Source organism: Hemicordylus capensis, chromosome 2, assembly GCF_027244095.1.
Source record: "Hemicordylus capensis ecotype Gifberg chromosome 2, rHemCap1.1.pri, whole genome shotgun sequence".
NCBI classification, from domain to species: domain Eukaryota; kingdom Metazoa; phylum Chordata; class Lepidosauria; order Squamata; family Cordylidae; genus Hemicordylus; species Hemicordylus capensis.
The window spans coordinates 1,721,255-1,748,672 of NC_069658.1; the positions used below are offsets into that span (position 1 = coordinate 1,721,255).

General features: G+C 52.1%; 1 protein-coding gene across 5 annotated transcripts in view; it reads right to left on the bottom strand.

The window, feature by feature from the left end:
- The window catches only part of IL11RA (interleukin 11 receptor subunit alpha), a 123,320-nt gene that overhangs the window by 64,241 nt on the left and 31,661 nt on the right, over positions 1 to 27,418 (bottom strand). The window contains exon 2 of one of the 5 annotated variants that reach the window (XM_053297431.1): positions 26,646 to 26,761. The exons of the other annotated variants lie outside the window; for them this stretch is intronic. The gene's annotated coding sequence lies outside the window, so the exon portion shown is untranslated. The remainder of the gene's footprint in view (positions 1 to 26,645; positions 26,762 to 27,418) is intronic. 5 annotated transcript variants of the gene reach the window in all.

The following is a 27,418-nucleotide window of genomic DNA, read 5'->3' on the forward strand; positions in this document are numbered from 1 at the left end:
GCTGGCGGGGAAGAGGCCTGCCGAGGGATGGAGAGGGGGAGAGTGCAGCGCTCAGGCTGGCCGAGGGGCTCTGGGCACCCGACTCTAGAGGAGGGGCCTCTCCGGGGTCAGGCTCCATGGCGGCGGCAAGGAGGGGGCCCTCCTCCGGAGACAGTTGCCACTCGTGCCTCCGCTGATTTCTGGGGAGGCCTGCACAGAGGCCGAGGCCCCATGGCATGTGGGGCCAGAAGAGGGACCAGAGCAGCATCCTGGAGAGAGACGGGCGGCTACACCACACCGGTCCAAGCCAGACCCTCCATCGGCCCTGCTGGGCCTCTGCCTTCTCCCCACAACGTCCCACTGCTTCTGCATCTCTTTCTGCTCTTCCTGGCAGACAGAGGCACCTTCATCCCAAGCAACACATTTCTGGACGCCATGGGTGCCCATGTGTCGCCCCCTCCCCCCGGAAAGAAATGCAGCTCCTGCAAGAAACGTCTGGGCAGCTGGGCAGAGAGTTGTGAGGCACAGAGGCAGGGCTCAGGCTGGCAGTGGCCCCTGGGTGGGGAGAGGGGGTGGGCTGGCCCAGCTGAGAGTTAACCCTGGCGGAGGAGTTACCGTGGGCAACAAAATGAGTGTGAGGGACTGCAGCACAGCACCAGTTCCAATCCTATCAGCAGGGACAGAAGGACAGAAGAACAGCCCTGCAGGATCAGGCCCAAGGAGGCCCATCTTGTCCAGCATCCCGTTTCCCACAGTGGCCCACCAGATGCTGCCCCAGAGAAGCCCACAGGCCAGAGCTGAAAGGGGCCGTCCCTCTCTCCTGCTGTGGCTCCCCTGCAACTGGTACTCAGAAGCATCCTGCCTGGGAGGCTGGAGGTGAGCGTCACTCCCAAGAGCAAGGAGGCAACTGGCCCATCGCTTGCAGCACCAAGAGGAGGAGCCTGAAATTCAGACCAGGGCATGGCAGTTCAGGCAAGAAGTTTGCATACTGAAAAGGCCTGAAGGGTGGTGTGGGGGGTGGTGTGGGGGTGGGGGTTAGTGACAAAGACAGAGGGTTGTAAGAAATCCTACGTGGAAAGCTTGAAATCCCAGGATTGGTTTTCTCCCAGAAAATATGGCTGAGAGAGAATATAGTGGCTGCTGACAGATGTTTTCAAAGGGAGACAGGCGAGAGAAGGAAGTCTATGACAGGCACATCCTCACCGTTCTACGAACAGGGCAGGAGAAGCCTAGTCCTACCCAAGGCCAGGAGCTGGCAGTAATCATCTGCTCAGCAGAAGCTGGCCAGGCTCAGAGGGCTCCCTCCTACCCAGCAGCTGCAGCCAGCTCTTGAACAAGGGAGGAGGGAAGCCGGCTGCAGTCTTCGGCTTCCTGTCTGGCCTTGTCTTTAACTCACCCGCGAGCAGAGACCAACGGAAACGTGCAGACAGAGCTCCCAATCCAGCATGGGAGGCTTCTGCTACCCCACAAACAGGCATGGGGTCGGGCCCAATGGGCAAGCCTCCCCAGCATGTACCTGGCACTTCACAGAGGTCATCTTCTTGTAACCCTTGCACCCACCCAGCAAGGCCGGTCCAGAGTTAAGTCCCCCATGCTGTAGATTGCGGAGAGGCAGCTACACCTGAAAGAAGATTGCCTAAGGCTGCCCCCACTCCCAAGGAATTCATGGAACATAGGAAGCTGCCATATACTGAGTCAGACCCTTGGTCCATCCAACACAGTATTGTCCACCCAGACTGGCAGCGGCTTCTCCAAGCTTGCAGGCAGGAGTCCCACTCAACCCTATCTTGGAGATGCTGCCAGGGAGGGAACTTGGAACCCAGATGCTCTTCCCAGAGCGGTGGTTCCATCCCCAGAGGGGGAGTTTCTTCCAGTGCTCACACTTCTAGTCTCCCATTCATATGCAACCAGGGCATGCCCTGCTTAGCTAAGGGGACAAGTCCTGCTTGCTCCCCCCAGACCAGCTCTCTTCATGGCAGCAGCCCTATCTGGACCAGAGGCTTCCTGCTTCACCACACAGATGTTTGCCCTTCGGACACTTCCCGGGCCGTGTGGGAACATGGCACGTGAGCGGGAGAATGTCTCATGGACCCCTCTCCGGTGCAGTCCCAAGAAGAGGGTCACAAGGCGGGTTTCCATCACGCAGGAGCTGCCTGGCCTTCCCAACCGAACCCTTCGCAGGAGCCCAGCAGGCTGCCCGAGGGGAGTCACCTTCCTCTCCTGCCTGCAAGATCAAGCTGGCAGCGCTTTGAATGTGACCAGGCCCAAAGAGGCCCGTCCCGTCCAGCATCCTGTTTCCCACAGTGGCCCACCAGATGCCCCAATGGGAAGCCTACAAGCAGGTGAGGCAGGCACAACCGCTCTGCTGCCTTTGCTCCCCTGCAACCCGTCTCCAGAGGCAGACTCAAATGCAGGCCTCTCCAGACCGAGGCATGGGATTGCCTTCTGGCACAGGGAAGGACCTAGCCCAGCAGGCCAGCCCCAAAGCCAGCAGCCCACCGTTCCTGTGTTCCTCCACTTGCAGGGATGGCAACACAACATCCCAAGAGCACCGCGGAGCCCTCTGCAGCTAGCTAAGGACTCGCTTCCAAAGCAAAGGCTCCTTGGGACGTCAAAGCAATCCCAGGTGCACCGGAAGCTTGGCATGGAGCCACCCGGAGGAACCCATCCACCTCTTCACTCCTGGACAGCAGGCGGCCAAAGGTCTGCCACACTCTGACTCCAAGCAGCTGGACGTGGGAAAGGTGCACAATCTGTTCACAATCTGTGAACAATCTGTGAACGGTGCACAATCTGTTCCATTCCCAGCCATAAATCACTTTCTGTGAGGGTCCGACCCAGCCAAACCATGTGGTGGTCATCACCACAGCAACTCATGTCAGAAACAAATCATGGAGAAAAGGTAGGCAGTGTGCATCATCTTCTGCTGCTATTTTATATGAATGATGCACTCCCTCAGAGAATCATTGGTCGGGGTGGGGTGGCAAGCACTCCAGCAGACAACAGCCTACTTTGTCAAGTGCAAAATGTGAGAGTCACCAACTGCTGCAGCACTGCATGCACACACACCCCAAATGGGAGAGCTTGCTTTCAATGGGAGAAAGAACCATCCGGAGTCCCTGAGAAATGCCGTCAAAGCTGAAGAATGAACCCCAGTTCCCAAGGCAGGCTCCCAACTGCTGCCAGCTTCCCTCCCTCCTTCTGAAAGCAGCCTGGATTCGAGGAGGGCAAAGGCAGTCTCGACACACCACAAGTGCAGCTGACTGAGCAGCCGCCAAAGGGCCCTTTGGATCAGGGAGAGCGCTGGTTTTCTGGCACCTCTTCCTGGGCCTGCACTGTTCCCCTGGGCTGTCTTGACCCAGGCTCCTTGAGTCCAGTGAGACTCAGCCCAAAGTGAGCAGGCCTAACTCTGCAGCCACAGTGGCTTGTCCTGGGATGAAAGAGAGGTGCGACAAGAAGGGCATTCACCCAGCCGGGGGAGGGCTGGGGCCAAGGCAGGAGCCATCCTGACACACACACCCCACCATGATTCAAGCCGCCCTCAGGCTTGCCAGCGCTGCACACCCACACGACCGGCATGCGGCAGCTCAGAGAGCAGTGAGGGAGCTGGAGGAAAGCAGGCTGCGGCCTCCTGCATCCCACAATGCACTGCGTGATGCGCGTGGTGCATGGGGGGACTCCCCCACAAGCTGGACACTCTAGGCTCCCTGCTCTGTGTCTGCTTGAGCTGCCTGCAGCCTGAGCTCTTGTTTCTCTGGTTTCGGCTTTCTGCACTTTCCAGACAGCCTTAAAGGGCTGGACAGGGAGAAAGGAAGCTCCCTGTGTGTGTTGACCTGCCAGTGGGGGTCTCCACGGGAACCAGGAAGCAGCAGCTCTCCCCTCAGGCCGAGGTGGGCTTCGCTTCACACCAGGGACAGGCAGGTCAGAGCCCCAGGGTGTGCATTTCCATGGCAGCCGCTCCAGAACCAGACAGCCCCGGCCCGTGCCCAAGCACCCTTTCTCTGGGCTTGCCACGAATGGGTAACGTGGAGTGCTGGCCCACACCTGCTCACCTCAAGGGGCTCTCAGACCGGGAACTTCCTGAGGCCTCTTGGCTGAAGCTCTTTCTGTTTCTGGTTGCTCAACTTGCATTTCTCGCTCGACAAGGCCAGAGGGCAGGTGTGCCTACGGATTCAACACAAGCCACAAGTCTCCCCCCCCAAACCGAGCACCTCTCCCAGGGGTCTAGGATCAGGAGACCCATGGCTTCTTCACTCCTTCCCTCCACCACGTTCTGAGGCCAAGGGAGGGAGTGGCTCCTCCGCTGCCCCTGGGCTGGGATCTCAGCGGAGGGAGACATCTGCCCTTCTCAGTGCCACAGCCGACTGGGCCACCTCCTGCCTGTGCAGCGGAAGGCCTGCAAGGACCAAGGAGCTCACGCCCTTCTGGAGAGAGCAGCTCGCATGAAGCGTTGCAGACACCTCTCTGGGCCGGTTTGGATTATCCGTCAAGGGACGATGGAGCAGGACGGACACGCGTGGCAGCTCCTCCTCACACTCACCACTCTCCCCCTGCCCCCCACCCCAATAGGGTGATGCGAGAATGGCATGCACAGGGGGAGACAGAGCGACAGAGAAGAAGCCAAAGGCTTCCTGCCTTTCTGCTGAGCATCTTCAACTGAAGCACGTGGCAGGGTGGCGGGATGGCCGTTGCTCCTCAGTTCTGCTCCTGGCCAAGAGTGGAGGGGGAGACACGCACTCCCACACCCCTCCCGCAGGCCAATAGGCTGCCCAGGCCAAAGGACCACCTAAACTCAGCAAATCCCAACAGCTTCACCAACAGGCGCCTGCTCTCCTTCACTGGGCTGCAGTCGGCAGCTTGCCGTCTGGAATCTCGGCTGCTCTGCTCCACCACTGCCTCCAGTCAATCTCACCACATCTTGCATGGCCTGGACACCCCCCATGCCGATGCCGGGAAGCCAGTTTCCATACACAGCCTCAACTGACCATTGCGCTTGCAGCCCAGGCAGCCCCCTCCCCTGCCCTGGGCCTGGGCCAAGCCTCTTGACCCTCACATTTGGGTGCTGGTGACACCAGAAGGAAAATGTGTGGGCAGAAACCCCAGGACAGCCCGGGCAGGGCAGGTTGCATTAGGCAGCCAGGGACAGAGAGCATCGTCCCATGGCTCTTCCAGCATCCTGCAGGAGGCTGGGCCTCGTGGTTCTGCTTGGTCCAGGAAACTGCCAGGAATTCTGGGAACCGGCACAGGGACCCTGGAATGGCACCCAGAGTGGTCTCCACGGCTGACTTTGAGAATCTGTCTGGAGCCAGGTTCACAACGAGGGGGTCCCGACGATGGAGAAACAGGAGAGGGAGGACTAGCATGGAAGATTTGAGTTGGCGACAGGGCTGAGCAGAAGCCTTCTGAGGTCAAGTGGACCCCCGGATCAAGCCCTTGGGTGCAGATCCTCTCTTTGCTGGGCAACACGCCCCCCCCACCCACATGGCCTGCCTGCAGCCCCGATCCTTGTGCTTAGACGCAGCCGGCAGCAGGCCTGGACATCCAGCGCTGCCCCCCGCCTCAGCCCTCCGAGCCAGGAGCCTGTGCCTCTGGCGCCAACACAGAACAGCCTTCATGGGGCACAGCTGGCCATGGGCTATTGGCATCCTCCCCCTCCTGGTCCAGTCAGCAAAAGGAGAGCCAAGATTGCTGCCCAACCCAGCCCCAAGTGTGAGAGAGGCCGTGCTTCTTGCTGGCCCTGGTGAGGGGAGCGGTAAAACAAGACTCCCTCAGGTGCGTTTGCCTTGGCTGGGAACCAAGCCCAGCCAGCAGAAAATATATCTTTACAAACCAAGAGAGGAAAATAATGTTGGTTGGGTGGAAGTGTGTGTGTGAGTGTGTGCATGTGTGCATATTCTATCGAACCCAGATGGCGAAGGTGCAGGAGGGGGATGCAAAGCCCAGGCATAAAAGAGAACAACAGGGGAGCCTTGTCTGAGGCAGGGCTGGGGGGCTGGCTTCTCCGGGTCCTGCAGAGCATGAGGGGAGAGAGGGGGCCCAATGCAGGTTTCGGGAAAGCCGTTGATGCCGAAGGGAAGCGGCTGCTTGCTTTGGAAATGAGGCTTGTCCAGATGGCTGTAGCGCACTACCAGGAGTGTTGGAAGCGTCCCGGAAAAACAGGTTCCATTTTTCCAAGGATCTCCCCCTCTCCTGCCCACACCATGGTGAACACAGAAAGCCAGCCTTGTGGGCTACAGAGCCCCAGCCCCTGTCAGCCAACAAGAAGATTGTCCCACAAGAACTGGAGCGCCCAAGAGGTTAAACAAACAAACAGAGACAACTATGAACAGAATACAGTATCTTAGGGAGGCATAAAACTGGAACAGTCCATTTTTCAAATCATATAGATCAGAAGGATTCCATGTACAGAATCATAAGAGAAGCTCTGCTGGATCAGGCCCAAGGTCCATCTAGTCCAGCATCCTGCCTCATGCAGTGCCCACCTGGAGTATCTGGAAAGACTGCAAGCATAGGAAAGTGGGCAACCGCCCCTCTCCTTGGGGGTCCCTAGCACCTGGTGTTCAGGGGCATGCCACCCGTGGTCCTGATGGAAGCATACAGCTGTCAAAGCTGGTAGCCACTGGTAGCCCTATCCCTCCATGCATTTATTTAACCCCTTTTCAAAACAGCCAGATTGGAGGCCAGCACCCCTTCCAATGGCAGCGAATTCCATCGCTTCGTAACTACCTCTTCCGTAAAGAAGTTCTTCCTTGGGTCTGTCCCCAAAGCACACCAGCCCCAATACAGACCCTGGGGGGACCCCACTTTGCCCTTCCCTCCACTAAGGAAACTGCCATTTCCCCCACTCTCTGCTTCCTCTGCTTCAACCAACAGTTACCAATCCATAAGAGGGCTCTTCCGGAGACTTTGGCAAGAGACTCTGGCAAAACCTTTTTGAAAGTCCAATGCAGGATCTGGATCACCGCTGTCTATACGCTTCTTGGCACTTTTAAAACGTCTAGGAGGTGAGTGAGACAAGACTTACACTTGCTGGAGCCGTGCTGGCTCTTTCTCAGCAAGACTTGCTCTTCTATATGCTTGATCATTTCCCCTTTAATGATGCTTTCTATCAACTTATCTGGGACAGACATGAAACTAACTGGCCGGTAGTTACCCCAAATCCCCTCTGGATCCCTTTTGAAAAACTGGCAGCTTTCCAGTCATCAGGTACAGACAGTGGCGGACTGGCCAGGGTGTCAGCTGGCCCGATGGCCAGTGGGCTCTGTGGGCCCCTGATGAAGTGGGCCCCCTTCAACTTTAGATAATAGGTTAAAAATGTTAATGACCTTTTAGTAGTTTGAAAATATAATAGACGTTCCAATATTATTACTGTATGCAACTAAAATTTACGTCGTATTACTATTTTAATAATTTTTTTAAAATAAATAAATCATTAAATACCGTATTTTATGGACTATAAGACTCACTTTTTTCCTCGAAAAATATCCGCCAAAATTCAGGTGCGTCTTATATGTTTTAACAGTTTAATATGTTAAAACTCTGAAAAACTGGATTAAAATTAAGGTGCGTCTTATAGTCCGTAGCGTCTTATAGTCCGTAAAATACGGTAATCATTTTTCAAGGATACTTTATATTTAAGAATATTACACCCAGCCAACCGGGGGTGCCTGGCGGAGGGCAACGGGCGCTGGCGAGCCTCTGGCAGCATGCCCGCCCGGCCCCCGCCCACCTCTGCGGCAGTTGCTGCCACCGCTGCTGCCACCCCGCTGGCCATCATGGGCCTGATGCCGCTGAGCGACGCCATGCAGCTGGCCCTCGAGCAGATCCTCCGCGGGTCGCTGCTCAGCCCCTACGCCCTCGACCGGCAAGCTCTTGCCCATGCCCACATTGCACAGACAGCAATTATTTTTCACTAGCAATTTTCAGCCCGTTAGATTAACGGGCGCTAGTAGACCACCCCCGCCCCCCACCCCCGAGTGTGGCCGCCAGTGGGCCCAGTCCTTCCCAGTCTGCCCCGCCACCTTCAGCCTCCCCTTTCTGGCTTCCCCCGCCACCTCAGCCGTACCTATAGCTCCGCCGCTGCCTCGCCCGTACTACCTTGGCGGTGGCCGCTGCCATCGGGGGCCAGTCGGCCCGCCGCAGCCACCACCGCCTCACCCGCATTCTCGGCGTGGCGACCTCTGGCCGAGGCCACGGCTCCGCCGCCACCTCGCCAGCACTCTTTTCCCGTTAGCGGCGGCCGCTTCTCCTAGGCTGCCGCTCCCCCTGTTCCAACATGGCCGCCCGTGTCTGGGCGGCCGTGTCTTTTTGGGCCGCTCCGCGCATGCCCAGAACGGCCCCAAAGGACACAGGCAGCACGGCCGCACACATTAGCTTTTTATGGTATAGAATTGCGTCAGCCTCCTCAGTTTGAGTTGCTTCGTCAGCTCTTCACCTTGTGCTTGCTGTGTTTTATGTGTTTTATAAAAGGTATGTATTTAATTAATATTTTTAATATACTGTGGCCCTAATATACTGTGGAGACAAAGGGGGCCCACCCACAACTATAAGGCTGTCATTTACTGTGATAGTTGTGCCAAGTTATGATGGTTCAGGGCAGGGACTTTTGGATCTATTGACTGAAACATTACAGCATCTTAAAATTGATCCCAAAAAATCTTTATCTGATAGTACAGATGGAGCTGCAAGCTACCATGGCCAGTATAATGGTTTACAAAGTAAAATTACTGATGTGGCTGATCAACATGTTCATATATGGTACTATGCCCACGTCTTGAATTTGGTGATAACTGAAACAACAAAATGTTGCGTTTCCTGCAGTTTCTTTTTTCAATTTGCTCCACAATTTAGCAACTTTTGTGAAAACATCATACAAGAGAATGGCTGTATGGACAGAAGTTGTTGGAAAACATCTAGGACAAGAAAAAATGAAACGATTAAAGCTAATTGGTGAGACAAGATGGTCAGGAAAATCCAACACAGTAACAACTATATTTGGACGTTTTGATGATGCCGCTGTCAGTACTTTTGTAAAACTATTGACGTGCTTATCAATGATACAAGATTCAGACAAGTTTGATGCAAAAACAAAACAAGAAGCAAATGTTTTACTTCAAAGTCTTCTAAAGTATGAAACAATATTGACAGCCTTTACTTACTTGTATATATTTGAAACTACAGCCCTGTTATCAAGTTATATACAGACAAGTGGTTTAGATATGTTTACTGCATGGAGTTTAGTAGATTCAGCTACAACAAAGTTGAAGACACAGAAAAGAACATTTGTTAGCGTTCACAGCAAGGCACTGGAATTTGTAAACAAATGTAATGACAAAATTTAACAGTTGAATATGGATGAAAATCAAACATTGAAAATTGACTCTTGGGAACCAGCATTGCCAGTTAAGAGGCAGAGGAAGAAGAAAAGAATGGCAGATGAGCTTATAGATGATGAAGGAAATTCCTCAGATTCTCTGATTTTCGAGTAAATGTGTTTAACTTAATAATGGTCCGCATTGTCTAGTCACTAGATTCACGCTTTGTACAACACAAAAAGTTGTATAAAGGTTTACCCTGCTCAGACCCAGCAAAGTTTAAAACTATGCAGAGAAGGGCCTTGAAGATGAAGCATTGGAAGGTATTATTAAGCTGTCTCCACAAATCAGCAAAGATCAAGTAATATTGGAATTGTTTTCTTTTGCTTCGAACTTTGATGTATTAAAGCTATTGCTTAATGATGGTGAGAATATGGATTCCAGTTGCAACAAGTGTAAAATTTGTAGCCCTTGCCCATTGTGTGTACTAAAAATTCTGGCATCCAACAGACTTCATGACAAGGCATATGATAACCTTTATGAACTTTATAAAGTCACCTGCACACTATCAGTTACTGAAGTCCAATGTGAGAGGACATTTTCAAAGCTAAAGATCATAAAGACAAGGCTAAGAAATTCACTGTCTGAGGAGAACTTGGAATCATACATCTTGCTAGCCATTGAAAAGGAATTGTTAGATGAATTGGATGCAGAAGCAATTATTGACAGATTCGCACAATTATCTAGTGAACTCAAACGATTGCTCTTAATATAGTGGACTGCATGAAATATGCTTTTGAACTACATGTTAATGTGTAAAATGTTCAGTACAAGCAAACTATTCAAAAATATCCACCATTTATTTAAAAAAAATTAAAAAATTAAAAATTCAGTTATAACAATCTGTACTGTATACTGCCAGTAATATGTACAATATATGTACACTGTGTTACTAAAAAACATACATTTATTTCGCAAAAATTTTAATTGTACCTTTTTTCCACTTATGTATTTTTGAAAATTTTATTTATTTCTTATAAAAAGTAAATGATAGCCTTATAGTTGTGGGTGGGCCCCCTTTGTCTCCTAGCAACCAATATTTTTAGACCCAGTCCGCCACTGGGTACAGAGGCTGATTTTAGGGATAATTTACATATTTTTGGTTAAACAATCAGCAATTTCTCCTTTGAGTTCTTTAAGGACTCTGGGATGGATACCCCATCTTGACTGGGCAATTTGTTTTCAATTTGTCGATCAGATCTAGAACTTCATCTGTTGTCACCTCTGTTTGTCTCAGTTCTTCAGATTGTTAAGAATAATTTTAGTACAAGGTCACTCAGTGTCCCTATAAAAAGACCGCAGAGTAAACCAGACTCCTGCCAAACAACTAAGTCTGGAAAGCGCCCCCGCCCCGCCCCAATCCAATGAAGGCCAAACTCACTGAGGACTGATAAGAATCGCCAGCTGATGGACCCTGCTCCTGCAAAGATCGTCACCAGGGGCCCAATTAAAAGTGAACCTCTGCAGCCTCTTCTATGCAAGTCTTCTACATCTATCACCCACAAATCCAGAATGTAGGATCATTTCATAAGGATCAATGAACATACAGCATTGACCACATCAAGAGTCCACCCCACTCTCTCCTTCTCCACACCAAGACTGCCCATGAAGAGGCTTGTTCTGGGCTGCAACTTTATTTGCACGCAAATTCGTTTCTACTGGGTGGTTTCCAGATAGTGAGCCTTACAATGCAAAAAGTGGTGTAAACTGCAACATTTTGTGTGCCAAGTTCAAACTGAAGCTGAAATCTGTTGTAAGCTACAATGGGGAAATACAGCTCTTTTTCTGCGATGCACATGCGATGTTATAGGGCTACAACGCAGCAACCAAATCCGAAAGAAGGCATCGGAAATGTGAACGGCATCTTGCTTACCGTGCAGGGGCAGCACAGGCAGTGCAGAAGCAGATTAAGGCATCGGCTGTGACACTGTGGCCGTGCGTGCCGTCTGGAAAGCGCCCTGCATATGTCCCTCCACTGTGAAAACTGACTGCTTACACCTACCCTTAGTTTTCTGTTCTTCTAGGCTGTAGGGGGAGAATGGCAGTTCAGTCCCCAAACAGCAGAGCAAACCAGATGGGTGAGAAAGCAGCAAAGCAAGAGGTTTGGAGACAGTTCTTTTGGATTGAAGAACTATAGGGATTTATTTAAAGAAAAGGTTACAAACAAATGTGAAAAGGCCTGCAGCTTAATTTCAGCTGTAGCTCATGGCTGAAGAGAGAGACTAAACCAACAGCCATCTCTGGAGAGACAAAATGGAGACTAACATTGGAAGAACATAGAGGGGAGGAGTCCAGCACTTTTATCCATGACCCTAACCTCCCACCCCCCAGTGGCCACCATGAGACATTGCAGCTGAGAGCTGATGCTGCCAGGGTCCTCCTAGCTCCAACATAACCAGAGACCAGTCCACAAGAGGACCGGTTTGTTTAGCATATCCTGCCTGGATCGAGGCCGAGAACCTTAGGCTCTGTATCCCACTGCCTACCATAGAGCTCTGCTGCTCTCCCAGTCAGGCTGGCCACTGACTCATACTCCCAGCACAGGAAGGCTTCCTGCTGGGAGCGAGGCTTTGCCCATATCAAGCTCCCCTTGGTTTATGATGCGATCTGCAATTCCTGCTCAGCTTTGACTCTTGGGTTTCGCCCGGACTCTCGGTTCAGCCTGAATCTCAGCTTCAGCTCTGACTCCCAGCAGGATTATTGCTCCTGGTTCCCAATCATCTGCACGGCCATGACCCTTGGCGCGGTCGTCTTGGACTCCTGGCTCATTCCGAGATCCCCAGTCCTGGTTCGCCCCCTTGTGCCTGGCTTCTTAAGCAGCCCCCCCGTCCCAATCCCAACTCTGGACTACTCCGTGAGCGTCCTGCAGCCCAGCTCTGATGCCATCACCACTGCCAAGCCCTTGGAAACACCACTCTAGCACTGGGGCCCCGATGGGGGTGACCCAGCTGCTGCTCCAAGGTCAGCCTGTCTCAGACCTTTGCCACTTGTGCGGTGTGGTGTCTCCCGGCCCCCACCCCCACCAACCAAGCTCTGACCACAAAGGACAGGTTGTAGACCTTTGTGTATCTCCTTTGAATATTTGGATATCCACACACACCCTACTCAGACCCCCAATTGCTTGACCTAGGAAATGGTGGATACTAAGAAACTGGGGCGATGTCCAGGTGCGAGATCTGGCAGGCTCTGAACGCAGCTCCTGCCTGCCAGCCGGCCAAGGTCGAGCATGCAGAAAGAGCCCTCTGCAGCCCTCTCGCTTTGGCCAGCTTCCTATTTCACTTGGCGCTGGCAGCATTTCTCAAAGGACTTGTTCACACACAGAAGTTCTCTTAGAAATTCAGCAAGGCCCGGCACTGTATAGCCGTTTTATTTGCACAGTGCGGGGGAGGGGGGGAGCAACAGCACACTGGACCCAGGAATCCCGCAAAACCCTCTCAAGTGGTTTTCTGGGTTCCAACGGAGAGGAGGGACAATGGAGGTCCAGGAGGTACCAAGCAGAGGGTGCAGAATTGCAACATGAGCGCGACTCACCCCAAGTGAAGTCCTAATCCTCACTGCCCACCCCACTGGCTCCCGAACTCCCCCTGCAAGCCCCCATCTCGATGGGCAGGAGTTGGGCTGAGACCCCGAGGCTTCAGGCTCAGTCTCTTCTGGCATCGCTTCTTCATCTCCCCACCCCAAGCCACATCCCATCGCTCCATGAGACGGCAGGCAGAAGGCTGGAGGTTCAGGACCTCCTGTGTCCAGGTAACAATGGTCTCTGGCAGAAGAGGGAGAAGATGACTGTGAGGCCAAAGGACCAGTCGAGGAGGCAGCCGTGGGTGAGGCTGGAGCGGAGTCTGAATTGGTACAAAACTGCTTCACCTGTTCACAGCCTCAGCTCTCCACCTGCGAAACGAGAAGAGTCCCTTCACAGGGCTGCTGAAAAGGGAAGCGGCTTGCAGGTTTGAAGAGGTGCACCTCGAAATGACTAGCAGCAGCAGCAGCAGCACTCATGGTGCCACGATGCTGTCCCAGCCCCCTCCAGCCCCGCGGAGGCCCACAGGCTCCAACTACTCCGTGAGGGTTGGCTACAGTTGCCCCATGCAAGGTCATTACTCTGTGTGGGTCAGGACCTCTGGCTAGAGGCTCTCCTTCTGGGGGACCCCTCTCCCATCTCTCCTGGTACAGCGACTTCACTTCTAAGAATTACAGCAAGAAGCAGACACATCTCACCCACTCAGATTACACACACACACACTTTTGTTTGCCGAAGAGACTTCCTGTGCTCTCAAAGTAATGTTAGGAACTTGTCTGTGGTGCCATGAGCACGACCGACACCGTGAAAAGGCACTCGGCCAGCACGCCCACCACCAAGTGGGGCTGCTAAATGGCTGGGTTTCTCCTAGGGGCCGGCTCATTGTCCCACAGAGGAGCACGCAAGTAGGCAAGGGGGGCATTTTCAGGGCTGAAGGGTACCTGAGGGGGCTGTCCGTCTGCTCAGGCTCACAGAACAAGGAGGGGAGGGGGGAGAGAGAGATGCCTGCTCTTTCCTTTGGGCCCACACCTGAGTTCCATCCCAAGATGGCTCAGCCCCAGAAGCCAGATGCTGCTGGTGCATCCACACTGCCAGCCAATGCAGCTTAGATGATACATCTCCCCACTCCGGCCCATCAAGCGCGGAAAGGTGTGTGCCGCTCCTCAGCCTTTGCTCCCTGGGTGCATATGCAGAGACAGTGCCCCACAAGGCCCTGCAGACCCTCACTCCTCTCCACCTGATGGACTGCATCGAAGGAGATGCCACATCTCAGCTGACACAAAGTCTTCCAGTTCCCACCACCATATTCTCCTTGATGCCATGTCCTATCAGCGTATAATTTGGGGGTGAGTATTATGAATGCATCAGCTGCGGTGGTGCAGTGGGGAAGCAGCTTGCCTAGGGAGCAAGAGGCTGCGAGTTCGAATCCCTGCCAGTGTGCTTCCCAGACTTTGCCTAGTAAATATATATTTGTAGTCACCTATATCGGGCAGCAATGACAGAGGAAGGTGCTGGAGGCGGATGCTCACTTCAGTGACAACAGCAAAGGCATCATCTCATACTGTGTGGGAGGAAGGCAATGGTAAACCACTCCTGTATTCTACCAAGAAAACCACATGGCTCTGTGGTTGCCAGGAGTTGACACCAACTTGGCGGCACGATCTTTACTTTTCATTATGAATGCAGTTCATATGAGAACAGGTATTTGGTTTGATTCAGACCCCATGCATGTTAACTCATACAAGGAATTATATAGACAATACTTCATATATGACATATGATTTGTGTAGTATAGGTCTCATATGCCAAACGTTGGAAATTAAGAAACATCCCCAGAATAGAGGACTGGGGAAACAGACTTGACCTTTTTGCTGTATCAGCCAAATTAACATACACTGGAACCCAAGAAGAAAGACAACTCCCCAGTTTGTAAATTGGCCTCCCTTTATCAGTTACTGAAAGAACAAGACGTGCCCAGCTGCAATTTTAGAGAAAGTCTTTAAGATGCTATAATATGCAATATCTGCAATTTACTTATATAGTCTGGAAAGCAGCAATAAACCTTTTAAACAGGAAGGAAAACAAAATACTATGTAATTCTGGGAATAGAGGAAGAGAGCAAGGAAGCAAAAAGTAAGTATGTAAATGTTGGTCTTAGTTGTGACCGAATGTAGTGACTGTAAGGATTGGAGGGAGGATGAGGCCTCACTAGAGCAATTGCTGGGGGCAGGGGGGGGGCTTTTCCTAAAAAGGGGGGGGAGCCAGGGAAGTCCACGTCAAAGGGACCAATCCAGAGGAATGGGTGGAGATTTCTGGCTCAGCCACCAGCAGAAGCTTTGTCCTGTTGATTATTTTATTTTTATTTATTTTATTTTTACATTTTATATCCCGCTTTTCCTACAAGGAGCCCAGAGCAGTGTACTACAGACTTAGGCTTCTCCTCACAACAACCCTGTGAAGTAGGTTAGGCTGAGAGAGAAGTAACTGGCTCAGAGTCACCCAGCAAGTCTCATGCCTGAATGGGGATTTGAACTCAGGTCTCCCCGATCCTAGTCCAGCACTCTAGCCACTACACCATGCTGTTTTACAGAATAGACAGATTAGTCTGTCCCAGGAGGGCCCTGAGGAAGCAGCAGGCTGAGAGCTGCTGGGGAGATGGGAAGGCTGCAGCCTGTGAGTAATGTAAACATAAAATAAAATAAAAATAAATAAGGTAGGACCAAGTCAGTTAGATGCGTGAGGGAAGTTATTTTTCTTTACTGACTGCTTGGAATCTGCATTGCCCAGTTAATGAAAACTCTTTCACAATCTGTTTTACGAAAAGACCATTGTTCTTATTGCATATCTTGGAGAGACCATATAACTCCTGTATTGAAGGAATTACACTGGCTGCTGATATGTTTCTGGGCAAAATACAAGGTGTTGGTCATAACCTATAAAGCCCTACACAGCTTGGGCCCTGGGTATTTAAGAGAACGTCTTCTTCGTCATGAACCCCACCGCCCACTGAGATTAGCTGGAGAGGTCCGTCTGCATTTGCCCTGAGGCTTTAGAATGCGCTCCCTAGTGAAATAAGAGCCTCCCCATCTCTGACAGCTTTTAAAAAGTCTTTAAAGATGCATCTGTTCACCCAGGCTTTTAATTAATATTGTTTTAATGGTTTTGATTCTGTTTTAAAATATTGTTTTAAAATTTCTAAATTGTTATGGTGTTTTAAACTTTTTGTTTTGGTTTTAACTAATGTTTTGCTTTCTGTTTTTATTTTGTTGTAAACTGCCCAAAGATGCAAGTTTTGGGTGGTATAAAAATATGTTAATAAATAATTTAAAAATAAAATACCTTTCCCTTTAAATCCAAAAATAAACCTTTGTTGGTGAAGTGTACTACTCTTCATTTAGGGTCTGCCTTAGTCACACACCTTTGGAGGCCTAGAACTGCTCAGCCCCTTTTGGGAGGGTTTTGCCACTTTAACCCCCTCCAGGAATCTTATAAGGAGAGTGGGGTTTCCCAAATCAAAATAATAAAGTGGATGGTGGCAGCCTACTGCGAATCCTTTACAGGCAAGGATTCAACCCCAGTGAACTCTCCCCCTCCTCCTCTGGTAGGAGTCTTGACACCTAAGCATGCTGCATGCAACTAAAAAAGGTTCTACAAATTATTTATAACACAATAGTCCACACAGCATTAACAAAAAAATAAAATGCTCAGTTATCCTTCCTGAAACCTACTGCATGCATTTCTGCATAAGACTAACGGTTTTGTCACCATAAAAGTAAATAAAGCTACTTTTTGTGGTGCTACTCTACTCCTATTAAAAAAGCATGAAAGGAAAGGAAAAGGAAAAAGAATTCCTTGCAGGCACAACTAGGAAGTTGAATGGATGCTCATTTTCAGGGCAGTGGGCAGCGCCACCCTGGGTACCACGAGCAAGCAATGAGGGGATTTTGTACATCTTGCCTCTAAGGCTGGAGGTGCCCTACAGCTATCAAGACTAGTAGCCATGGATAGCCCTGTCCTCCATGAATGTGTCTAAGCCCCTTCCAAATCCATCCAAGCTGGTGGCCATCACAACCCATGGCAGAGAATTCCATAGATTAATTGTGCTCTGTGTGGAAAAGGTGTCAGTCCTAAATGTCCTGGACATCAGTTTCAGGGGATGACCTTTGGCTCTACTGCTGAGAGAAAAGGAGAAAGATTTCTCCCTATCCACTCTCTCCACACCATGCAGAACTGTGTCGACCTCTATGATGTCTCCCCTTAGCTGCCTAAACTAAAAAGCCCCAGATGTTGTAGCCTTGCCTCCGAAGGAAGGTGCTCCAGGTTCTTCTAGTGCATGGCTTTCCTGCACTTCCAGGCTGCACACCTGCCAAATAGGGAGGTCAGGACTGCTCTCCTTCAACAAGGGCTTAGAGTTACTGCTGCAAACTCTCGACACTCCGCTCCAGTTTCCGTTCGCACCTCTTTGCCCTCATGCAGTGAGCAACCCTCTGACAGCACCTCCACAGCCCCAACGTTGGTCGCCCCCTCCCAGCAAGCCAGAGTCCCCTGAGCAGCACCCGCTAGGCAATACCATCAGGAATTCCTGGGAGGGAGTTCCAGCTCCAAGATGGGTGTGGAAACTGGGAGGGCAGGACCCTTTTGCGGCACCCCCAGCCACAGGAAGGCAGTGGGCCAAGAGAAGCACAAGACGCTCTGGCCCTGCCTGTGCAGAATGAGAGGCTTCCAGGGAGAGTGACTGGGAGGGCAGAGGACAGGCGGGCACTCTTGAGATCAACTCCAGCTCTTGGAAAGAAATTCATTTCGAAAGAAGGAGCACCAGGACACCCCGGATCTGTGGGAACAGGTGGTTTCTGTTGGGCTGTCAGGGAAAGATGCTCCGCCACATTTCCTGCCCCACCTCTCTCTCTTTGGCCAGGTATGGGCTGGCTCATAGGACTGGCCTTCCTTTGTGAGATCAATCCGTTCTGAATAGGGAGCGGGAGGGAGTCTTTTGAGGGCTCTCTCTTCAAAAGCCACCGGAAGACCCTCTTGCACTAGACCTACTACTTAACAGACCTACTTCTTCTCCTCACAAAGGAGGCGCCTACTGTTAGAGGAGGGGGCTACCGAAAGAGATTAACCACGAGAGGCAAACACTACTACTGCTGCTGCAGCAAATATTCATATACCACCTTTGAACAAAAGTTCTCAAATTGGTTTACACAGAAAAATAATAAAGATGGTTCCCTGTCCCAAAACGGTTCATAAACTAAAAAGAAACATACGGCAGACACCAGCAATAGCCACTGGTGGGGTGCTGTGCTGGGCTTGGATAGGGACAGTTGCTCCCCCCACCCGCTGCTCAATGGAACCTCCATGCTCAGAGGCAGCACATTTGAGCTGGCAAAGATTTTATTGGGGCGGGGGGAGGGGGACTGTACGAAACTGAAGCTGAGTTGCATTTGCTCCCCAAAATGGAAAGTTTACATTCTCTAGGGATTCAGTCCCTCCCCCCAACCCCGCAGCATTCCCAGCTATCAATGATCTGCTATTCTGAACTGGGGGAAGGATTAGGGGAGAAGGATGGTATGAAAGAATGGAATTCTGACAAGTTTCTACTTAACATTTCTGGCTCGAAATGTATCAGTGAGAGGGAAGTTCAATGGTGAGGCATCACATTCCCGCTCCACCCAGAGACACTCACATTTCCCTGGTCCAGGAGTTCTCAACCTTGAGTCCTCAGATGTTGCAGGACTACAACTCCTATCACCCCCAGCCACAATGGGCAAAGGCCACTGGAGAGGATGAGAGTTGTAGTCCAACATCATCTGGGGGCCCAGGGTCAAGAATCCGTGGACTAGACGGATGCTCATTTTCATCATGCAAGGCAGTACACACAGTCCCAAAAAATAAATAAATAAATAAGTAGCATGTTGCGCTTTAAGAAGGGGGGAGTTGGGGGAAGAAACAAGACCTATAAAGAGGACAGCCCCAGATGCTTTTGCACTGTGTGTTACCTTGCAGCTCTCTGCCTCGTGGGCTCCTGGGACAGACACTTGACAAGCAGCCAACACTTCTCCAGCACTCTTTAATTTGAGCCTTTTTACAAGCTGTGAGGAGTGAGATTGCTGGGAGGGGGGGGGGGACCCACGGCTCCATAATCTGCAGCAGCAGTGAGGCTCTTGCCTGGGCAGGGAGATGGGGCTCTTTCCGGAACAGCTTTAGCCAACGGAACACCGATCCCGAGGCACTGGCTGCCCTGCTGTGGGCCCAGGCGGCCTCTGCAGGCACACCTTCCTCACCTTTCCCTGCAGGTTGAAAACTGGGGGCAGGGGTGCTTGGCATGACCCCCAGTATTGCTGACCAGGCCACCCACTCCCAGAACGCAGCACCTTGGACACACAGGACAAGCAAACGTAGGAAGCCGCCAGCTACAGTCAGAGACCCAAGGGGTCCATCTAGCTCATCACTGTCCACACACATTGGCAGCATCTCTCCAGGGTCTTCCCCAGCCCCCTCCCTGCAGATGCTGCACCAGGGACGGAACCCAGGAGGAGCTTCTGCATCCAAGGCAGGCCCTCAGCCATGCCGCTCCATCTCCAGCCCCTCTTGGGAAGAAAAATGACACCGCTGGGCATTCCAAAAACACCAGGAAAGCCATTTCCTGGAAAACCTGTCTCTCTCTCTCTCTTGCAGAGCTGCCTGGCCCAACTCTCCTGGGAAGAACCCAAAGGTTCCCACCACCACTTCCAGCAGCAGAACGAGGGCCCAGGCTGGCTCCCAGCGGCTTCAGCCCTTGTGAGTCAAACCTGCGTGTTCACCATCATGCACCAGGATCCCGTTTGGACACACTGCTGAGAAGCTGGATCAGCGGCAGGTGCAGCCCAGCACCACACGCTGTGGACGGACATGACTGGATGGAAGTCCGAAGGGGCAAGGCTTCCTCCATGGCTAGCAGACCTACAAGCAGATGCTGTCCGCTTGGCTCTCGCAAAGGGCTACTTGAAAAGCACTGGCCAAGGCAATGCCCCTCGCATCCGCGTCTCGTGGAGAGAAAAGAGCGGATTCGCCTGCCCCGTTGTTTCATTACTGATTTAAGAAAAACCAAATTGAGTCTGGTTGTCTAAGATGATTTGTTCTTAATTCCTCAAGAGCGGAACATCAGCAAAACACATTTCATTGGACTGCATAATGCACATGGTTGATTCATCAAGGTAGAGCCCCTGGAAGAAAGAGACCAGGACCCAGAGAACTCCACTTGCTGAGCTTGCATTCTAGCCAGTAGCCACTCGTCCTAAGGAGCTGGGATGGGGGGAACGAGGCCGTACAACTTTACCTGACGAATGGCCAGCCTGCAGGCAGCGCTGAGGTGGAGGAGAATGGGAGAGAGGGAAGCTGCTGGGAACCAGAGGCAGCTCCACCTCCCCCGACCCCCGGCTGGTTAGGATGAGCCCACAACTTAGTAGTCATGGAGTCTTCCAGAACAGGCCTGCTAAATGTAGCCCACCCCAGCTGTTTTTGAACAGCAACTCCCATAATCGCCAGCCACAGTGGCCAAGAGCCAGGGATTATGGGAATTGTAGGCCAACATCTGCAGGAGGGCCGAAGCTGAGCAGCCCTGTTGCAGAGGGACCTTTCATGGAAGACGGCTCTTGAGAACCAGCCCAGACTTGCTGCCGAGTCCCTGGGCCCATGTTGCTTTCAATATTCCCTCTGTCCCCAACGTGTGAGCCATGAAGGGGACAGGCTCACTAAGTGGGCAGCACATGGCAAGATCTGCCTGTGCGGGGCCAGACCAAGGCGACCCCTCTCCAGCCCCGCACTCTCCCAGCCCCCAGCCGTTCTGAACACTTGATGCTGCCGCCTGTCAGTGGGTGCATCTAGCCTCGTGTTGTCTGCTCCGGCCAATGCTGGCTCACAGAAGGCAGCTCCGATCCGGCCACTGGAGACGCCACCAGGACTGAACCGGGGCCCTCTGCAGAACTGGTGCTACTGACAGGGGGGCAGGACAAAGCCTCACAGCATGGCCACGGCGGACCGCAGAGGCGTGCTCTAAGGCCAAGCCTGGCCTCTAGCCCCCTCCTCCCTGTGAACCCCAGACCAGTCTGCACCATCCAGATCATGATCTCCCAGAACCGCCGATCACCGCAAGCAGAGCCTTGCCAGCCACACACGAAATACGTGCTCCTGCAGGGGGCTGGGAGGTGGGGCAGGAGCAGAGCCCAGAGCGAGGCCGACACTGGTGCCCATTGACCCTAGTGATGGCTGCCCATTGGCCTGGCTGGGTGCCCCACACACAGGGCTTGGCCCACTTCAACCAACCTGCCTCCTCCGTCTCGGGCATCCTCCAGTCAAGGGAAGCAGCTCCCTTCCTGGGCTGAGCTCAGCTGCAGAGGGCAGCGAAGAGGCTGACGTGCTCCTCAGGCTCTCAGGGGGGCAGGAAATGAACTCTGGCTGCCCCTTCCCTCCTCTCCAATGGCGCCAGGGCTGTTGGGCGACAGAGGGGATGCTCAGCCATCTGCAGGACGTGCCTCTCAGCTCCGCAGCCTGCAGGTCGGGGTCCCTCCCTGCAAGCAGTCCACCCAGGAGAACCCACTCAGGGTTCCAAGGAGATGACAGGCGCCGCCTGGAGTGCTTGCAGCCAAGACGAGGAGCCAGGATTCCTGGGGTGTGTTTCACTAACCCTCTTTGCAAGCCCTTTGGCAGGTCACGGCCCCATTACGTGCCTCATTCAAGCTGGCTGAAAATGTGCATAAATCCCCCCCCCATACCCTTGTAAAGAGAGGGGAAAGAACTCCAAGCAGCCCAGGGTAATTACCATTTTATTGCCATGGCTAGAAAGGAGGCTGCCTCTCAGCATGACCTTCAGCCTTTCCCCATCCATTTCCTCCCCCCCCCGCCCCGCACGGTTATCCAAAATGAGGCATGGTGACGTGACAGGAGGCGTTTAGAGCAGATGGGAATTTCCGCCGTGGGTTGTCAGCCTTGGAGCCAACGTCCAGGCCAGCGAGGCCGACCTGCGGACTGGGAATTGCCTGCCTTGATACTCAGCAGCAGTGCTGGGAGACGTTCCCCGAGCAGGAGGGCTCCTTCAGGCACCAACCACCCCAAGAGGTCCAAGAGAGGAGGAAGAGCTCCTGCACACAAGCTGGCTTGGTTCTGTCAGGCCCAAGCATTGAACACTCTGAGAAGTGTTCACACAGCTGGGCTGCAAAGTCCCAAGCAGACCACAGAATTGCACCCCATACAGTAGGCCTGTCTGCACAGTCATTTGGATCTCAGTTTAATGTGGGTTACCAACACTGACATGATTGTGTGAACCCATGCCAAGGTGTTTTTTGGCTCGAGACCCCCACCTTGGCCATGGGTTCACACAATCACACTAATGTTGGTAACCCACATAAAACCTACTTCAGAACCATTGTGTGAACAAGCCTAGTATCTGTGGTTGATGTGTGGATGTCTGTGGGGGCAGTTACAGCACCCCCAGGAGAGCCTGGTCATGGATCAAATCATAGGAACATAAGTAGCTGCCTTCTACCGAGTCAGATACACAGACTGGCAGTGGCTTCTCCAAGATGATGATGATGATGATGATGATGAATTTATTATTATTTCATTTTATATCCCGCTCTTCCTCCAAGGAGCCCAGAGCAGTGTACTCCATACTTAAGTTTCTCTTTCACAACAACCCTGTGAAGTAGGTTAGGCTGAGAGCGAAGTGACTGGCCCAGAGTCACCCAGCTAGTTTCATGGCTGAATGGGGATGGTCTCCCCAGTCCTAGTCCAGCACTCTAACCACTGCACCACGCTGACTCTCATGGTTGCAGGCGGGAGTCTCTCCTAGCCCTAACTGGAGATGCTGCCAGGGAGAGAACTTGGGACCTTCCACATGCAACAATATACAGATGCTCTTCCCAGAGCTATGGCCCCATCCCCTCAGGGGAATATCTTATGGTGCTCACACATGTAGTCTCCCATCCAAATACAAACCAGGGTGGACCCTGCTTAGCAAGGGGAACAATCCGTGCTTGCTATCACAAGACCAGCTCTCCTCCCGTAAGTCATCTGTTCCAAAAGTCCAACTCATCCCAAAAGTCCATCTGTTCTAGCCTCCTGTTTCCCACAGTGGTCCACCAGACACCTCTGGGAAGACCACCTACAGGAGATGAAGGCAACCACCCTCTTCTGCTGCTGCCCCCCACCCCAGTGGCAGACTGCCTTGGAACATGGAGGCTTGACATACCCTTAGACCTCTCCTCCTCTATGAATTAGTCTACTCTACTTTTAAAGCCCTCTTAGGAAGTGGACATCACCACACCGTGTGGCAGACACATGAATTACGCAGGGTGTGAAGGAGGCATTTCCTCTGCCTTCCTCCTGACTCTCAGAAAGCAGGGAGGGCAAATTTCTCTTGCCCCTGCTGGTGGAGAATGACACTGTCTGATACACCAGACATAACCGTGGTGTTCCTGCACCCCCACAACACAACACACCCCTCCGATTCTGGAAGGAGCACAGGAGGCAAAATGGCGGCTGGAGCTCCAGGCAAACTCTCCAGATAGGGGAATGTGCTTGCCAGGAGCAGGGAGACCGAGCAGGCCCCCCCCACCAGAGCCACCTGTGCATTGGCTCTTCTGACCCCAGGTGGGTCCACATCTGGGCCAGCAATAAGCACTTCCAGGAAAGCCTTTCCATATTGGGCTGGTTCAGAGGATACCTCCCTGGCCCGCGGGATTAAGAGGGGGTGCACGGAGTGTGCCCTCTTGGCATGAATGACAGCCCACCCCCTGCAATAAAGGGACATGCCTGGAGGGCGCACTCGGTGCATCCCCTCTTAATCCCGCGGGCCGGGGAGGTGTCATCCGAATGGGTCCACTGACCTTAACTGTGCAACGGACAGAGTGGCAGACCAGAGCTGGGGATGCTGGGAGCTGCAGTCCAGGAGCAGCTGGAGAGCAACTGGCTGGCCACACCTAGTCTAAGGTGTGTGCTTCACCCACCTGGGGCACACCTCTGCCTCTTTTGCAGAGAGACAGAGAGCTGAGCAGTCTGCAAAGCTGTTCTTTTCTTGATTTTAAAGAATCAAATTAAGCTGTGGCTGGGAATGGGCGGGGGGTGGAAGAGCCCGTACACATGGCCACCACACCACTTGCTAACAGCAGCACCAAGCCAGAATGTGCCGCATGGTGTGAAACAACTGAGGGAGTTCAGAAGAGCACTGAGTGTGCCCGGCAGGAGTTTCCGGCAGGAGTTTCCAATGGAGGCAGTCGGTGCGTTCAGCGAAGAGTCACCCAACAAAGAGATACCAAGCAACACGCACACAGGCCCAGCTCCCAGCCCATCTTTAACAAGGATTCATCTGGCAGAACCCAGAGGCAGGGCCTTTTCAGTGGTGGCACCACATTGGCTGAGCTCCCTCCCCAGAGAGGTGCAGCCAGTGCCTTCTTTTACCATTTTGGAAAAGGCAACCAAAAACATACTGTAGGACAACAAAGCTTCTTAAGGAATGTTTTAACAGTGAAACGATCCCTGTTTTTAGATTGTTGGAGTCTGTCTAGTTGTTTTCTTACAGTATTTTAATGCTTACTAGCTGGCTTGTGCCGGTTTTTACAGAAAGAAAGGCAGAATAAACATCATTAAAGACAAAACATAAAGGAAGAAAGCCAAGTGAGTCCTCCAACCAATGCCTCTTAAATCCATTCATTCACACATCTCTGCCCTGGCCTCTCTCTTTTAAATTCCATCCCTCTGGATACCACTCGTAACCTGTTTCTGTCCACCGTGTTTCTGTCTCCTGGGAGGAGCCCACTCAGGGCATCAGGCTGTGTCTGTCTCTCTCCTCTTTCAAGACCTTCAGCAAAGACTTTCCTGAACCTGGCAGGCTCCCAGCACCCCTTCCCCATCTCCCCCCACCCACCCACACACACGCCTTGGCCTTAGACGAGGAGCCCTCTGCACACGGAGCATGTCCCATCTACACCCTGTATGGAGTTTCTCTTTCCATTGGCGCCAAGTAACTGTTAAACAGAAATTATAGTCGTTTCACAGGCCCTGAAAACCATGTGTAAACAAGGAACCAAATCCTTTTACTCCCGAGCAGCCCCATCGCTCTCAACAGGGCTTTGCTAGAACAAACGGCGGCGCAGCCCAGCCAAATGTGACTCATTCCAGCGCCTCCTGTACGCCTGTGGTCAGGGGTGTGTGGATTTCTACACTGAAGCCCACCAAATTCTGCAATCAGAATAAGTTAGGAAAATTACTTAATTTTTCCCCAAATTATTTCCAGATGCAACATCTGGATTTCTGCAAAATTTGAAATTTTTTTTGGCAGCTCCTGGGGTTATAGAGTGGGAAGAGTTACATGAAGCACTGGGGGCAGGGGGGGAGGGACTGAAAAGATGCAGGAAGAGGGAGGCACAGGATGGGGCCGTAGGGAGAGAAGGCCCTGAGCGCCCATGGGCCAGAGAGGCCAAGAGAGACAGAGGGATTGGGAAGAGCCCACCAGCGCAACCCTGGTTCTGCCATCACCCGCTCCAGGAGAGGGCCAGCAGCCCACCAACTCCATTACAGGTGGGTGGGTGGATAACAACAATACTGACCCACCTTCCAGGGTTGCAGCAAGACGGCAACACCATAATGCCAATGAAGTGTTTTGAATTTGTGGAAGGGTCATGTAAATGCTAATTATCATCATTTACTTATTTACACTTTTAAATTTTAAATGCAGCTGTTCTACTAAAAGCAATCAGAACAGCATACAAAATGATTACATACAAAATAAAACATTTGATCAAGACAATAAAACAGCACAAGCAGCAGATACAGAATCAGCGACCCACTAGGATCATCAGTATATAATCAGCTGTGGGGAGCTGGTGCATGTCCAGTGGGAGAGAATGCCACAATTTAGGCCCTGTAGAGGCAAGGCTCTGTCTGGGTCACTGCCAATATACATCAGATAAAGTTGGAACATGAAGCAAATCCCAGAATTGTGCCCAGAAATTAACTGGAAACTAGTGGGGATGATAAACAATAGGGATCTATCTATCTATCTATCTATCTATCTATCTATCTATCTATCTATCTATCTATCTATCTATCTATCTATCACGGGCTCCTGAGAACAGTCTGGCCGCTGAAGTTTCCGGACCCTTTTCAAGGGCAGACCCACTTAGAGAGCATTAAAGCAACCTAGCCTGGGCAGTGTGACCAAGATCTGGCTGACTGTGGGCAGATCTGTGGCTCTGAGCCAAGGGTGCAGCTGCTGCATCGCCCAAAGGGGAGCAGAGGCACGTCAGGTGGCCACAGCAGCCACCCGGGCACCTAGACGCAGCGCCAGGTTCACCAAAGCAGTTCCAGTGCCAAAACATGGAGGACAGCCAGACTGAAATGGATCTAGATCAGGGCGCCAGGCGGCTGGGTGCCCAGATGACAGCCACCGGGGCTGGGGATGGTGAGAGCCGAAGCCCAACATCGTCTGGGGACCCAGGGGTGGGAATCCCTGCCTAGACAATCCATTTAACCTAGAAACCCCTGGAGTTGTGTCGTGTGACCCTCTAGAGCAGGGATTCTCAACGTGTGGGTCCCCAGATGTAATTGGACTTCAACTCCCATAATTCCCAACCAAAGGCCATTGGGGCTGGGGATTATGGGAGTTGAAGTCCAATAACATCTGGGGACCCACACGTTGAGAATCCCTGCTCTAGAGCACCCCTTGTCCCAAAGAGGCAAATTCAAGCGATCAAGAGCAGAGGGGTCCTGGGGTATTATTGTTGGTCGGTCAGTGGACTCACCACTAGGAGGACAGGCAAGCAGGCTTCCTTGCTTAAGAGGAGCTAGCACTTCCTTTGATGCTGCAAACCACTCCCTATACTTTGCAGTCAGTTTGCTTACGACAAGACCGAGGCACCTGTAGCAAAAAACAAAAACAAAAAAACCCACCCTGCATTTTGCTGCTGCTCCCTGGAAGCTGTCAAAAATTGGGTGAGAACACACTTTCTGATTTCACCATTTGTCTGTGTGTCTTCTTGGCTGCCCAAGGGTCGGAAACCAGCCAAAGAGAGGGAAACGAGAATCTGGGCCTTCTGAGTTTTGGAGAAGGCCCAGATTTCTTCCTTTGGGAGAAGGGGATTTTGATATAATCAAATCTTGCGTCGCCCACCCCCTGGAGGAGGCAGTCACTCTGGGCACCCCACTGCGCCAGGCTGCCTCTTGCTGACCTGATTCGCCAAGAGGGGCAAGGGGCAAGAGGGCGCATGGGCCACGACTTCAGGCAGAACCAGAGGGGAAGGATCCAGACTCCTCGAAGCCCCCCCTGCCAGATATAAGCCCTAAGGAGACCCTGACATCTTCAAGCTTTTACAAACACCGTTCAACCACAAGGACTAGCAACCAGAAGTCAAAATCCAGCTCTTGTGAAATCTGGCCCTATTCATTTCAAAGCTGGCACAGCAGAAACTGCAACTGAATTCTGCTCTTCTGCTCTCTCTAATTTTATTTATTTTTTAATGGTTTGGGGATATTTTTCCTGTGCTGTCACACTCTGCGCAGATAGTATGTTGGAGCT